Here is a 14,068-nt window from a genome sequence, read left to right as displayed (position 1 = left end):
GAATCCGGCGGAAGTGCTGGAAACCAGAAGTGTGACTTACTCCATGTAGGCTTGGGACAGACACAGAGTGAGGCAGGGAGATGGTATCTGTGCTGACACAATGGGGGAAACTGGTTGGGCCAGAAGGACCTTATCTGCCCAGATCCTCTCTGTTGGCGTTTAATAATTGAGAACCGAGGCGGATTGGCCTATCGGGGGATCGGGCATCCCTCAGTGGGCCGGTCGCACTGGTCAAGCGGTCTCCTGAGAGGGGCTGCGACAGATTGCGCAACTCGCCGTGGCTGGAAGAAGGGTTCGGCAGGGCTTGACGCAGCTCAGTGATTGGCTTTGCGGGGCCGTGATGCAGCTCAAATCTCCATGGCTCGATGATGTGCTCAGCAGGACCACAACAGAATTCAAACCACCGAGGTTGGGTAAAGGGCTCGGCAGAGCCGCGACAGAGCTCTACCTGCTGCCTGCTGCGGCCCGAAGAGAAAGGCCTATGTGGCTGGACTAATGATGCATCTGGGGTTGCAGGGCCACCAGGAGCATTGACCTCCTCCCACCTGCCCTCGGGCAGTAAATAAGGAACAGCGCTGGCATGGCCAAAATCCAGCAGAAAGGAGGAGGCCTAAGGTATATGTGTATGAGAGAGGGCATCAGTATATCGGTGTGTATGAAAGAAAGAGCCTGTGTATGTGTGTATGAGAGAAACTGCATGTGTGCCTGTGTATGCATGAGAGAGGGAAGAATCTGCATGAGTGTATGTGATGGAGAGCACTTGCATGTGTGTATGAAAGAAAGAACCTACATATGTGCATGAGACAGAGTGCCTGCATGTGTGTTATGAGAGAGTGCCTGTGTGTGAGGCTGAATGTGTGTATGAGAGACAGAGAGCCTACATATGTGTGAGAGAGAACGCCTGCATATTTGTATGAGAGCGACTGCATGAGTGTTTTGAGAGAGAAAGAGAGCCTGTGTGTGAGCCTGAATGTGTGTATGAGAGACAGAGGCAGCCTACAGATGTGTGTGACAGAGAGAGCACCTGCATGCTTGTATGAGAGAAAGAAAGCCTATGTGTGTGAAGGGGAGAGACAGAGGAGAAAGATTGTGTGGCCCCGCCTTCCCCCAAATCCACAACAATCTCTGGGTGAGTGGAAATCAAAAGATCCTGGTATTTATTTCTTTATTTGTTTTATGATATGGAGAGCTGGAGATGTTTTAATCCTATTTTAAATTTTGGGGTGATATTTCATGTATCTGCGTTTTGAAATACTCTAGTGGTATTTGGAAAATATTAGAACAAATGTAAGTGATATTTTAACGTTCTTAAATGTTTGTGGTCTGTTTTGACATGAGGACGTCAGATACCCCATGGGCCAGTTTTGAAAAAATCCCCGGGGGCTGATATTTTCCTGCAATCCGCCCCTGACTGAGAACGAAATGATGCTGTTCAGTCACATTTCAATGTTTTAATGCTTCAGAAAGGTAAGGGCAGCCATCTGTAGGGCAAATGGGGACTGGTAGCATGGTCCTGGAGCCTGAACAACAGGAAAACTTCCAGAAGAGAGAAGGCATAGTGCCAGAAGAATAATAATAACGATTATCATTAGGTGAGTGAGCTGGAGGGTTTCTCTCAGAAGCCCTGAAACGTGCCTTAGGCATCCGCTTCTGGTCTCTGACACTTCACGTCTGAAACAGCAGGGTCACAGCCCAACTCTTCACCAGCTGAGCAATTTGGAGGGCTAAGTATGTCCTGGAGGGGGAAGCAGTGGGCGGGGGGCTCCCTTCACATCTGTATCCAGAGTTTACGCATGGCATACCTAGGGCAGACAGGAGAGAGAGAGCTGGGAGGGAGAAGAAGAGAGAGAAAACGAAAGTTAAGGCGAGAGAGAGAGAGAGAATGAGAGGGGGAGAGAATGAGAAGGACAAAGGCAAGGCGAGAGAGAAAGTGCCAGCAGCAGAGGGAGAAGGAAATACTCCGGGAGATTCCTTTGCACAAAGTGCGGACACCTTATCAGGCACTTCTGAGTCAAAGAAATGCACAGCTCCAGCCACCCTCCTCTCTCTCCACACAGCGCGGCGCTATCAGTGCCAGCCTTACCTGGTAGGTGCCGCCCTCTCCAGAGTCTGCGGGTGCAGACCTCCCTGCCTCTGCTGCTCTTCCTGTGCAGGACTGAGGCACTAACCCCACCTCCCAGACCTTACTTATAACAAGAGCCCTAAGCTCACTCCCCACCCCCCTCCTTATTCTCCACCTCCAGCCACTTCCCAGCCAGGATCCCACCCATGCACACCCATAGAGATACACATGAAACAAAAAGCTATGTGCATGCAAATCAACACAGGCACGCAGTCATATATAGACTCATAGGACACAAACCTATATATATATATATATATATATATATATACACATACAGACAGGACACGGGCACACAGCTATATGAAGACACGTGACACAAACCTCTATACATATAGACAGGACAGGGGCATACAGCTATACACAAAAAATGAGACACAAACCTATAATCACACAGAACACGAGCACACAGCCATACATAGATCCATGAGACAGAAAGCTATCTACATATAGACAGGACACGGGTACACAACCATACATAGAGCCATGGGACAGAAAGCTATCTACATATAGACAGGACACGGGTACACAGTCATTCCTAGACATATTTATTTATTTATTTATTTAGAGTTTTTCTATACCGGCATTCGTGATTAAAAACCACATCATGCCGGTTTACATGCAACAAGGGATGAGAACAAAAAACAGAACATAAACAAGTGCAAAGAGATCAAAAGTTACATTACAACAAGGGTCTTAAACTGGGAAGAGAGTTAGAATAAGAAAGCCGAGCAGTTAGGATTATATTATTTACATTATTTACATTATATTGTGAAGTCTCTTATACAAGTTGCTATCTCTTATAAAATTGCTATCAATTATAGAATTGCTATCATTTAATTCGGATCTGGGAAGGCTTGTTTAAATAGCCAAGTCTTATTGAGACATATGAGAGACAAACCTATCTACATACAGACAGGACACAGGCACACAACCATACATAGAGCCATGGGACAGAAACCTATATACATATAGGCAGGACATGGGCACACAGCCATACATAAATATATAAGACACAAACCTATATACATACAGACAAGACACAGGCACACAGCCATACATAGACAATTGGGACACAAACCTATCTACATATAGACAGGACACGGGTACACAGTCATTCCTAGACATATGAGAGACAAACCTATCTACAAACAGACAGGACACAGGCACACAACCATACATAGAGCCATGGGACAGAAACCTATATACATATAGGCAGGACATGGGCACACAGCCATACATAAATATATAAGACACAAACTTAAATACAGACAGGACATGGACACACAACCCTACAGAGGCACATGAAAGACAAAACTATACATATAAACGGGTCATGGGTACACAACCTATATATACGTAGGCAGGACACAGGCACACATCCTACATAGACCCACGGGACAGAAACCTATATACATACAGAGAAGACACAGTCACACAGCCATGGATAGACAGAAGGGGCACACACACACACACCCAGACACATAATATAACATACAGCAGGAGTTTCTTCTAGAACTGTTTAATTTAACAGCAGTATTTGATACTGTTGATCATTTTTTGATGATGAGGCATTTGAGGCAGATAGGGATTGGTGACGTAGCTTTTCCCCTTAAAACTGATATTGGCGACTCTTTTTGATATTTGTATTTCTCCATTTTACAAGATTCTAGCTAATCTTGATGTCGGTCTCTGACTTTGTGCAGATGATGTACAGTTTTCTATTCCCATCAAAAATTCATTTGAGGAAGCGATCAGAAAGGTGACTGCTTGCTCACTAATGCTGAAAACACAGTTGGCAGAGAACAGGTCAATGCTGAATATGGGGGGAAAAAAAATGAAATTCTATAGCTTGAAAGATTTCCATCTTCAGATATCCCAGACTCTGCGTATGTAAACAGCATATCTTTCTCAATTTCCAAGCAAGTACGTAATTTAGGTGTGATCATGGACACCAGACTGTCTGCAGCCACTTGTGAATATGGTTGTGAAGAGCACTTTGTATAAATCGTGTTTGTTACGCAGATTACATCCCTTCCTGGATGAAGTGGATCTGAAAACAATGGTGCATACTATGGTAATTTCAATATTGGACTACTGTAATTCACTGTATATAGGTTTGCCACAGTCTACTTTACATGCTATGCAGCTGGTACAGAATGCATCAGCCTGTATGATTGCCAGAATTTCAATTCACCAGCATATTATTTATTTATTTATTTATTTATTTTATATACCGACATTCAATCGAGATATCACATCGGTTTACAGGTAACTGGGCGGATAGGGCGAGTTATGCCCTATTTTACATTATAACATGATAACAAGGTAACAAATATAACATGGTAACAATTATAACAGGAATATATGGAAAAAATAATATTATGGCATATAACTTATGTGTATAACTTATGTACTTGAACCAGTGTGGTGAATAAAGTTCAAAATTTTGCTTCTAGTTTTTAATGGACTTGCTCCACCCAACCTTTAATGCAGGACTTACAACTTATCAACCTACAAGAAGTCTAAGATTGGAATCGCAGGGTCTATTATATATTTCCTTTTAAGCAGATAAACTAGATAAATCTCTCAAGTGTCTTTTTTGTGTCCAGGGTCACAAGGAATACTTTGCCAGGAAACTGTAAGGCTGAGTCATCACTTTTGAAATTTATAAAGATGATCAAGGGATACTTTTTTCAGCTAGCTTTTAACACATGATTTCATATAGAACAGCAATTGTTTTAGAGGGTTAATGAAAATTGTAATGAAGATGAATATGAATATTTAACGCAGATTGTAAAGGGTTAATGAATATATATATGTAATCCTGCAGAGACAACATGTTAAGTGACATCATTTCATTATGTTTTAGTTATAGGTTTTATGTACCATGTTTATTTTATTTGTTTATGTTTTATGTGTTTTATACAGTTTATGTTATTTATGTTTTTAATCTGTGTCATATTTTTATGTATTGTGAACAGCTTAGTAATGTTGATAACTGATCTTGACATTTTTTTAATAAATATTATTATTAGCATCATAAGGCCCTTCCCTGGGTCGCAGAATCCCTGTGCTGAATAGAGGAAATATCCATTCCTGTGTTTCCATATCCTTCAGAAAAGTTGCTCCTCTCTCTCTTTCCATAGCCACCACTGGCTTTTCCAGCATTTCTCACTTCTTGGCTGCACCATAAAAATGGTCCCCCCTCCACACCCCTAATCTTCTCTCTGCATTTCTTTTCCAACAGTTCTGTTCCTCTCATGGTTGGTGTCCCTTCATTGGCTACCTGTGAAATTCATTAGGAATCCAAAATCCTTCTGCTAGTCTATAAGTGTACAGTAATTTCCTTCCTGATATGGCTCCCCTACCCATGGTGGAGTATGGGGTGTTGATGAGAGAAAAAATGTGATTTAAATGCATGCAGGGCTAATGCATTGACATAACACAATGTCAAAAATAATCAAGGGAGTGTAGATTTTCTATAGCCACTGTTTATTTAGATAGAAAAAAGAAAATATTTGGAAATATGCACAGCAAAAGGGAAAAGTCCATTACCTGCTATTAATTAAGTTCACTTAGAGAATAGCCACTGCCATTAGCAATGGTTACATGGAATAGGCTTAGTTTTTGGGTACTTGCCAGGTCCTTATGGCCTGGATTGGCCACTGTTGGAAACAGGACGCTGGGCTTGATGGGCCCTTGCTCTGACCCAGTATGGCATTTTCTTATGTTCTTATGTTCTTATGAAAATGGTGAAAACCTGTCCACCCTTTGTTGTTCTATTCATTGCCTTCCCTGCCTCCCCTTGTATTTTTTATTTTAAACCAGCAAAACACTGTGGAAAAAGTGAGCTACACTTCCCTGCTGCCTCTAGCACAACAGCTCTCCCATGGAAGTTTACTGCCAGCATAGGCTCCAGCTCTCTGGGTGCAGAGAGGAACGCTTGAGCACCCCCAAATTGGAGCAAACTCCTTCAATGTACGCAGGGAGCGGGCCATTTGTGGTGAGTTTAGCACTCCCAATCTTTTTGAAAAGTTGGCTCTTATCGCTACTAGTTGGTTTGCGAATCACCTGATCTCGAACAATATGTCTGAGACAATTGTAGAAATGTAAAGAGCACATTTCACGCATCTAGATGGTAGTATGCATGATGATACCGGAGAGCACCAGGCGACATTGGAGGAGACCATGCTGGGCGAGGGCTGGAGGAAAGTCTTTTCCAAGGTTAAGCCTCTTCCACTGGCAGGGGTCAGCAAAAGAGTTGCACCAGTCTTCCCCTGAGCTTGAATGCACCAACTCCATGATGTGCCTGACCCCTGCCTCCCCCCCCCCTGGACAGAAGATTCAAACCCAAGGCCAGTGTGGGCAAACCAGGGGTTCGGACTGTTGAGCCAATCAAAAGGAGCAAAACGTGCAAAGAATCCAGTTGTCTACCACAACTTTGCACTACATCATGACTATCTCCATGTCCTTAATTATAAATCTCAATCTAGAAATTCAGAATGGAGAAAGATCTACACCCACCCCTTCCAAGTTGTTTTGTATCTTGCGGGTTTTTTAAGCTGGAGACTGATGAGAAACAGGAATTGAGGACACAATATGGCATCATGCCAGCCCATGGTTCCAGGTTGATCCATCAGATGAATAATAATAATTGCTTTGGATTTTTCGTTTTCCATACGTCTCTCCACTCTGTTTGCTGGGTCCACTTTCCGAGGCACGTTTGGCTAGCAGTCATTCCCTAGATTCCAGGTAACACTTTCAGAAGCAGCCCTGTTCACAGCATTGCCATCGTGATGGGTTCTCCTTGATTCAGGTCATGTGTAACCTCATTACTGATGTTGTAAAAGCAAATTCTATCCCTCCTATTTCAATAATATTATAATTTATAACAGTTAAATGAAAGATCTTCATGAACATGAACCTTGTAACATCTTAATGGATGTCTTGCGCCTTGTGGTTCTTACTTCTAACCATAGGTCCCAATGATCCCACCACACTTCTTTTTTTTTTACATGTTTTTTAATTGCACAATAACATTTTTCAAACACTTAGCTGACGCCAGTGTAAATTACTTTAGAGTTCTTTACAACACGGTCTGACATGGAACCGTGTTCTCAGAGCGGCCCAGGTCATCTTTCCGACTCCTTCCTCTTCCACGGCTCCTTTCTACAAAGAAAAACCTGGTGCAGCGACGGTGCCATGGGCAGTGCGGGGCAACTGGATCTGGAGGGTGTGGGGTGAATAGTGATTCTTCTCTCGTTGCTAGAATGGCTGCTCTCCGAGATGCAGTGGAGGTGCAGGGAAGTTCTTTAACTTCAGAATCAGACCAGCCTGATGACTCGGTGGCGATGTGGGTTGGATTCCTGGCTCAGGGTGTTTGCTCCCTCAGCAAGCTGTGGATGCTCCAGAGAACAGCACTCACAGCCTCCCCGGGGGAGAGGGAATCACAGTCATTGTGTAGCAGCGACATCTAGTGGCTAGATTTGTGGCCCACGAGGGCAGGTTTTGGGTGCTTGGCCCTCAGCTCAGGGCCGTCCCTGCAGTGACTGGGATGGATTGCAAGAGTGGAAAAAAAAATATCCCTGGGTGGTTCTGAAGGAAGGCTTGTGGGGCCGGATCCCACCCCTAGCTCTGACTGAGCCGGAAGGTCAGAGGATCAGGAGGAAACTGCCAGGAAAGGAAACAAAACTTTAGAAACAGCGGTCAGAAAAGCTCACATAGGGCAGCTTTGGGGTGGTCGATTGATTACACTAAGAGCTGACAAACTGGGGCTCAGATCCCACTTATGGCCATGGCCTTGAGCAGGTCACTTTACCTCTTCCCACTACCTCCGAATGTAAGCTCTCTGGCCCATGGACTCCTTCTACCTGTCCGTAATTTGTTGTAAAGTACTCTGCTCTCAGGCAGTGTATACTGTCAATGCCAAAATAATCATCATCATGCTGACCCAATAAAAAAAAATGCCATAGCCAGTTAACAAATAGTAAAATGTTTAATTGATACATCTCAGAGGCTTCCGAAAATAAAGAAACATCTGCTGAGCAGGGAGAAGGTTTGGATATATTTTCTTTCTTTTCCTTTCCCTCTCTCTTTCTTTCCACGTGCTTCTTTTCTCTGTAGGAAGGACCAGGCAGCAACTTGCCAAGGGTAGGCATGGGACTCTCAGATGATAGTTTCTTCCCTCACCCCAAAAACCTGTTGGATTCTTGAACCTTTCGTAAATCGTGAAAGGACTGGAGTTAGAAATGGCCCCCCCCGACACTAGCTCTGAGGGTTGGCATGAGTTATGGGCTCACACCTCACCCCAAAAGAACCACTTCAAATCCTGCCATCATAAAAGCCCAATGATCTTGGCAAGGTATATGTCTGAGGCGCCCTACACTTCCTTACACTCAGCTCTAGAGATCTTGTTGCATTGGTTGGGTCCATGGCAATAGGATAGAGAAACAAAGCCTAATCTGGTTATTGTGGGCCCCTACTGATACGATAGGGGCCTTCAGGGGCCTTCTGAACAGGGTAGAATGCTCAGCAATCCAGTTCTAGGGCCTTAGAAACCCCACCATGAAGCTTTCAGTGACCATCATTTCAGCTTTACGGTACTCCTTCAACTTCATGTTGCATTCGAGGACTGGGCAAAGTGAGGGGAATATAGAAGGTGCACGGAGAATCTTGCCTAATGGTTTTGCAACAGGTCATATACTACTGCCCCGGTTCTGATTCCCTGCAGCTTCTGGAAGGCTTCATCCTTAGAAAAGAAATGTTATTTGCCCGAGGAAGGGACCTCACAAATTCCTGAAATCTCCCACCTTTGCACACTCCTGAGCCTGAAAAAGGAGCTACTGGGTTGCTTTTCTTTCTGCTGCTTTCATGTTTTAGGCAGTAACACAGTTCACTTTCTCTCTCACCCAACTTTGCTCATAAGCTTTCACCCGCTGCCTTATTCACCGTCCTCCATGTTTCATTTCTCCCCAAAAGATGGGACACATTTCTTCACCCCCTTTTCATGGTCAAAATGGGAAGAAATTGAAAAACAGGCCTGTTTTTCTGTTCAGCAGTACGTTAAATTATGCAGGCATTTACATTTTAAATATAGTCCAGCTGATTGATTCGCTTATGCAAAATGTCCAGAGGGATCATTTAAAGCAGTGGCCCGGAGGAGTCATTAGAAATCAGTTTACTCTTTGCAACTGACATCTGCATAAACCTGAGTCTTACATCATGCAACGTAATCAAACAGAATTATCAAAGCAGATATCTATCGGTAAACAGGGAGCAGTGCAGCCCCTGCCATGCAAGCCTCACTGACAGGAGTTTGAAATGGGTTTCAAGATGAGCTTAAAACAGCAGTTGTGTAATGAGACAAGAACTGACACCAAAGAGGGATTAAGCAATGCATGGAACAGCCTTGCAGGGGAGGCCGTGGAAGCAAAATCAGTAACAGAATTCAATAAAGCCTGGGCTAAGCACAGAGGATCCTTAGCTGTGTGGGAGTGAGGGGTAAATCCTTGGATAAGCACAGAGGATCCTTAGCTGTGGGGGAGTGAGAGGTAAAGCTTGGGATAAGCACAGAGGATCCTTAGCTGTGTGGGAGTGAGGGGTAAATCCTTGGATAAGCACAGAGGATCCTTAGTTGTGAGGGAGTGAGAGGTAAAGCCTGGGAGAAGCACAGAGGATCCTTAGTTGAGGGGGAGTGAGGGGTAAAGCCTGGGATAAGCACAGAGGATCCTTAGCTGTGAGGGAGTGAGGGGTAAAGCCTGGGATAAGCACAGAGGATCCTTAGCTGTGGGGGAGTGAGGGGTAAAGCCTGGGATAAGCACAGAGGATCCTTAGCTGTGGGGGAGTGAGGGGTAAAGCCTGGGATAAGCACAGTGGATCCTTAGCTGTGAGGGAGTGAGGGGTAAAGCCTGGGATAAGCACAGAGGATCCTTAGCTGTGGGGGAGTGAGGGGTAAAGCCTGGGATAAGCACAGAGGATCCTTAGCTGTGGAGGAGTGAGGGGTAAATCCTGGGATAAGCACAGAGGGTCCTTAGCTGTGAGGGTGTGAGGGGTAAAGCCTGGGATAAGCACAGAGGATCCTTAGCTGTGGAGGAGTGAGGGGTAAATCCTGGGATAAGCACAGAGGGTCCTTAGCTGTGAGGGTGTGAGGGGTAAAGTCTGGGATAAGCACAGTGGATCCTTAGCTGTGAGGGTGTGAGGGGTAAAGCCTGGGATAAGCACAGAGGATCCTTAGCTGTGAGGGAGTGAGGGGTAAAGCCTGGGATAAGCACAGAGGATCCTTAGCTGTGGGGGGGAGTGAGGGGTAAAGCCTGGGATAAGCACAGAGGATCCTTAGCTGTGGAGGAGTGAGGGGTAAATCCTGGGATAAGCACAGAGGGTCCTTAGCTGTGGGGGGGAGTGAGGGGTAAAGCCTGGGATAAGCACAGAGGATCCTTAGCTGTGGGGGGAGTGAGGGGTAAAGCCTGGGATAAGCACAGAGGATCCTTAGCTGTGGGGGAGTGAGGGGTAAAGCCTGGGATAAGCACAGAGGATCCTTAGCTGTGGGGGAGTGAGAGGTAAAGCCTGGGATAAGCACAGAGGATCCTTAGCTGTGAGGGAGTGAGGGGTAAAGCCTGGGATAAGCACAGAGGATCCTTAGCTGTGAGGGAGTGAGGGGTAAAGCCTGGGATAAGCACAGAGGATCCTTAGCTGTGAGGGAGTGAGGGGTAAAGCCTGGGATAAGCACAGAGGATCCTTAGCTGTGAGGGAGTGAGGGGTAAAGCCTGGGATAAGCTCAGAGGATCCTTAGCTGAGGGGGAGTGAGGGGTAAAGCCTGGGATAAGCACAGAGGATCCTTAGCTGTGGGGGAGTGAGGGGTAAAGCCTGGGATAAGCACAGAGGATCTTTGGCTATGGGGGAGTGAGGGGTAAAGCCTGGGATAAGCACAGAGGATCCTTAGCTGTGGGGGAGTGAGAGGTAAAGCCTGGGATAAGCACAGGGGATCCTTAGCTGTGGGGGGAGTGAGGGGTAAAGCCTGGGATAAGCACAGGGGATCCTTAGCTGTGGGGGGAGTGAGAGGTAAAGCCTGGGATAAGCACAGGGGATCCTTAGCTGTGAGGGAGTGAGGGGTAAAGCCTGGGATAAGCACAGAGGATCCTTAGCTGTGGGGGAGTGAGGGGTAAAGCCTGGAATATGCACAGAGGATCCTTAGCTGTGGGGGAGTGAGGGGTAAAGCCTGGGATAAGCACAGAGGATCCTTAGCTATGGGGGAGTGAGGGGTAAAGCCTGGGATAAGCACAGAGGATCCTTAGCTGTGGGGGAGTGAGGGGTAAAGCCTGGGATAAGCACAGAGGATCCTTAGCTGTGGGGGAGTGAGGGGTAAAGCCTGGATAAGTGCAGTGGATCCTTAGCTGTGGGGGGTGAGGGGTAAAGCCTGGGATAAGCACAGAGGATCCTTAGCTGTGGGGGAGTGAGAGGTAAAGCCTGGGATAAGCACAGGGGATCCTTAGCTGTGGGGGGAGTGAGAGGTAAAGCCTGGGATAAGCACAGAGGATCCTTAGCTGTGAGGGAGTGAGGGGTGAAGCCTGGGATAAGCACAGAGGATCCTTAGCTGTGAGGGAGTGAGGGGTGAAGCCTGGGATAAGCACAGAGGATCCTTAGCTGTGAGGGAGTGAGGGGTAAAGCCTGGGATAAGCACAGAGGATCCTTAGCTGTGGGGGAGTGAGGGGTAAAGCCTGGGATAAGCACAGAGGATCCTTAGCTGTGGGGGAGTGAGAGGTAAAGCCTGGGATAAGCACAGAGGATCCTTAGCTGTGAGGGAGTGAGGGGTGAAGCCTGGGATAAGCACAGAGGATCCTTAGCTGTGAGGGAGTGAGGGGTGAAGCCTGGGATAAGCACAGAGGATCCTTAGCTGTGGGGGAGTGAGGGGTAAAGCCTGGGATAAGCACAGAGGATCCTTAGCTGTGGGGGAGTGAGGGGTAAAGCCTGGGATAAGCACAGAGGATCCTTAGCTGTGAGGGAGTGAGAGGTAAAGCCTGGGATAAGCACAGAGGATCCTTAGCTGTGAGGGAGTGAGGGGTAAAGCCTGGGATAAGCACAGAGGATCCTTAGCTGTGGGGGAGTGAGGGGTAAAGCCTGGGATAAGGACAGAGGATCCTTAGCTGTGAGGGAGTGAGGGGTAAAGCCTGGGATAAGCACAGAGGATCCTTAGCTGTGGGGGAGTGAGGGGTAAAGCCTGGGATAAGGACAGAGGATCCTTAGCTGTGAGGGAGTGAGGGGTAAAGCCTGGGATAAGCACAGAGGATCCTTAGCTGTGGGGGAGTGAGGGGTAAAGCCTGGGATAAGCACAGAGGATCCTTAGCTGTGGGGGAGTGAGAGGTAAAGCCTGGGATAAGCACAGAGGATCCTTAGCTGTGGGGGAGTGAGGGGTAAAGCCTGGGATAAGGACAGAGGATCCTTAGCTGTGGAGTGAGTGAGGGGTAAAGCCTGGGATAAGCACAGAGGATCCTTAGCTGTGAGGGAGTGAGGGGTAAAGCCTGGGATAAGCACAGAGGATCCTTAGCTGTGGGGGAGTGAGGGGTAAAGCCTGGGATAAGCACAGAGGATCCTTAGCTGTGGGGGAGTGAGAGGTAAAGCCTGGGATAAGCACAGAGGATCCTTAGCTGTGAGGGAGTGAGGGGTAAAGCCTGGGATAAGCACAGATGATCCTTAGCTGTGGGGGAGTGAGAGGTAAAGCCTGGGATAAGCACAGAGGATCCTTAGCTGTGGGGGAGTGAGGGGTAAAGCCTGGGATAAGCACAGAGGATCCTTAGCTGTGGGGGAGTGAGGGGTAAAGCCTGGGATAAGCACAGAGGATCCTTAGCTGTGAGGGAGTGAGAGGTAAAGCCTGGGATAAGCACAGAGGATCCTTAGCTGTGGGGGAGTGAGGGGTGAAGCCTGGGATAAGCACAGAGGATCCTTAGCTGTGGGGGAGTGAGAGGTAAAGCCTGGGATAAGCACAGAGGATCCTTAGCTGTGGGGGAGTGAGGGGTAAAGCCTGGGATAAGCACAGAGGATCCTTAGCTGTGGGGGAGTGAGGGGTAAAGCCTGGAATATGCACAGAGGATCCTTAGCTGTGGGGGAGTGAGGGGTAAAGCCTGGGATAAGCACAGAGGATCCTTAGCTATGGGGGAGTGAGGGGTAAAGCCTGGGATAAGCACAGAGGATCCTTAGCTGTGGGGGAGTGAGGGGTAAAGCCTGGGATAAGCACAGAGGATCCTTAGCTGTGGGGGAGTGAGGGGTAAAGCCTGGATAAGTGCAGTGGATCCTTAGCTGTGGGGGAGTGAGGGGTAAAGCCTGGGATAAGCACAGAGGATCCTTAGCTGTGGGGGAGTGAGGGGTAAAGCCTGGATAAGTGCAGTGGATCCTTAGCTGTGTGGGAGTGAGGGGTAAAGCCTGGGATAAGCACAGAGGATCCTTAGCTGTTGGGGAGTGAGGGGTAAAGCCTGGGATAAGCACAGAGGATCCTTAGCTGTGGGGGAGTGAGAGGTAAAGCCTGGATAAGTGCAGTGGATCCTTAGCTGTGGGGGAGTGAGGGGTAAAGCCTGGGATAAGTGCAGTGGATCCTTAGCTGTGGGGGAGTGAGGGGTAAAGCCTGGGATAAGCACAGAGGATCCTTAGCTGTTGGGGAGTGAGGGGTAAAGCCTGGGATAAGCACAGAGGATCCTTAGCTGTTGGGGAGTGAGGGGTAAAGCCTGGGATAAGCACAGAGGATCCTTAGCTGTGGGGGAGTGAGGGGTAAAGCCTGGGATAAGCACAGAGGATCCTTAGCTGTGAGGGAGTGAGGGGTAAAGCCTGGGATAAGCACAGAGGATCCTTAGCTGTTGGGGAGTGAGGGGTACAGCCTGGGATAAGCACAGAGGATCCTTAGCTGTGAGAGAGTGAGGGGTAAAGCCTGGGATAAGCACAGAGGATCCTTAGCTGTTG

The 14,068-nt window shown here is 47.3% G+C and overlaps 1 protein-coding gene across 1 annotated transcript in view; it reads right to left on the bottom strand.

Annotated features, from left to right (window-relative positions):
* EPPK1 (epiplakin 1) overlaps window positions 1-2,169 on the bottom strand; it is a 110,691-nt gene extending 108,522 nt beyond the window's left edge. Inside the window, exon 1 of the mRNA XM_029592255.1 lies at window positions 2,084-2,169. The gene's annotated coding sequence lies outside the window, so the exon portion shown is untranslated. The remainder of the gene's footprint in view (window positions 1-2,083) is intronic.
* Window positions 2,170-14,068: the final 11,899 nt, after the last annotated feature.

The sequence above is a fragment of the Rhinatrema bivittatum genome, chromosome 2, assembly GCF_901001135.1.
Source record: "Rhinatrema bivittatum chromosome 2, aRhiBiv1.1, whole genome shotgun sequence".
Classification (NCBI taxonomy): domain Eukaryota; kingdom Metazoa; phylum Chordata; class Amphibia; order Gymnophiona; family Rhinatrematidae; genus Rhinatrema; species Rhinatrema bivittatum.
The sequence above is the reverse complement of the archived record's forward strand: the minus strand, read 5'-3'. Positions and strand labels throughout refer to the sequence as shown.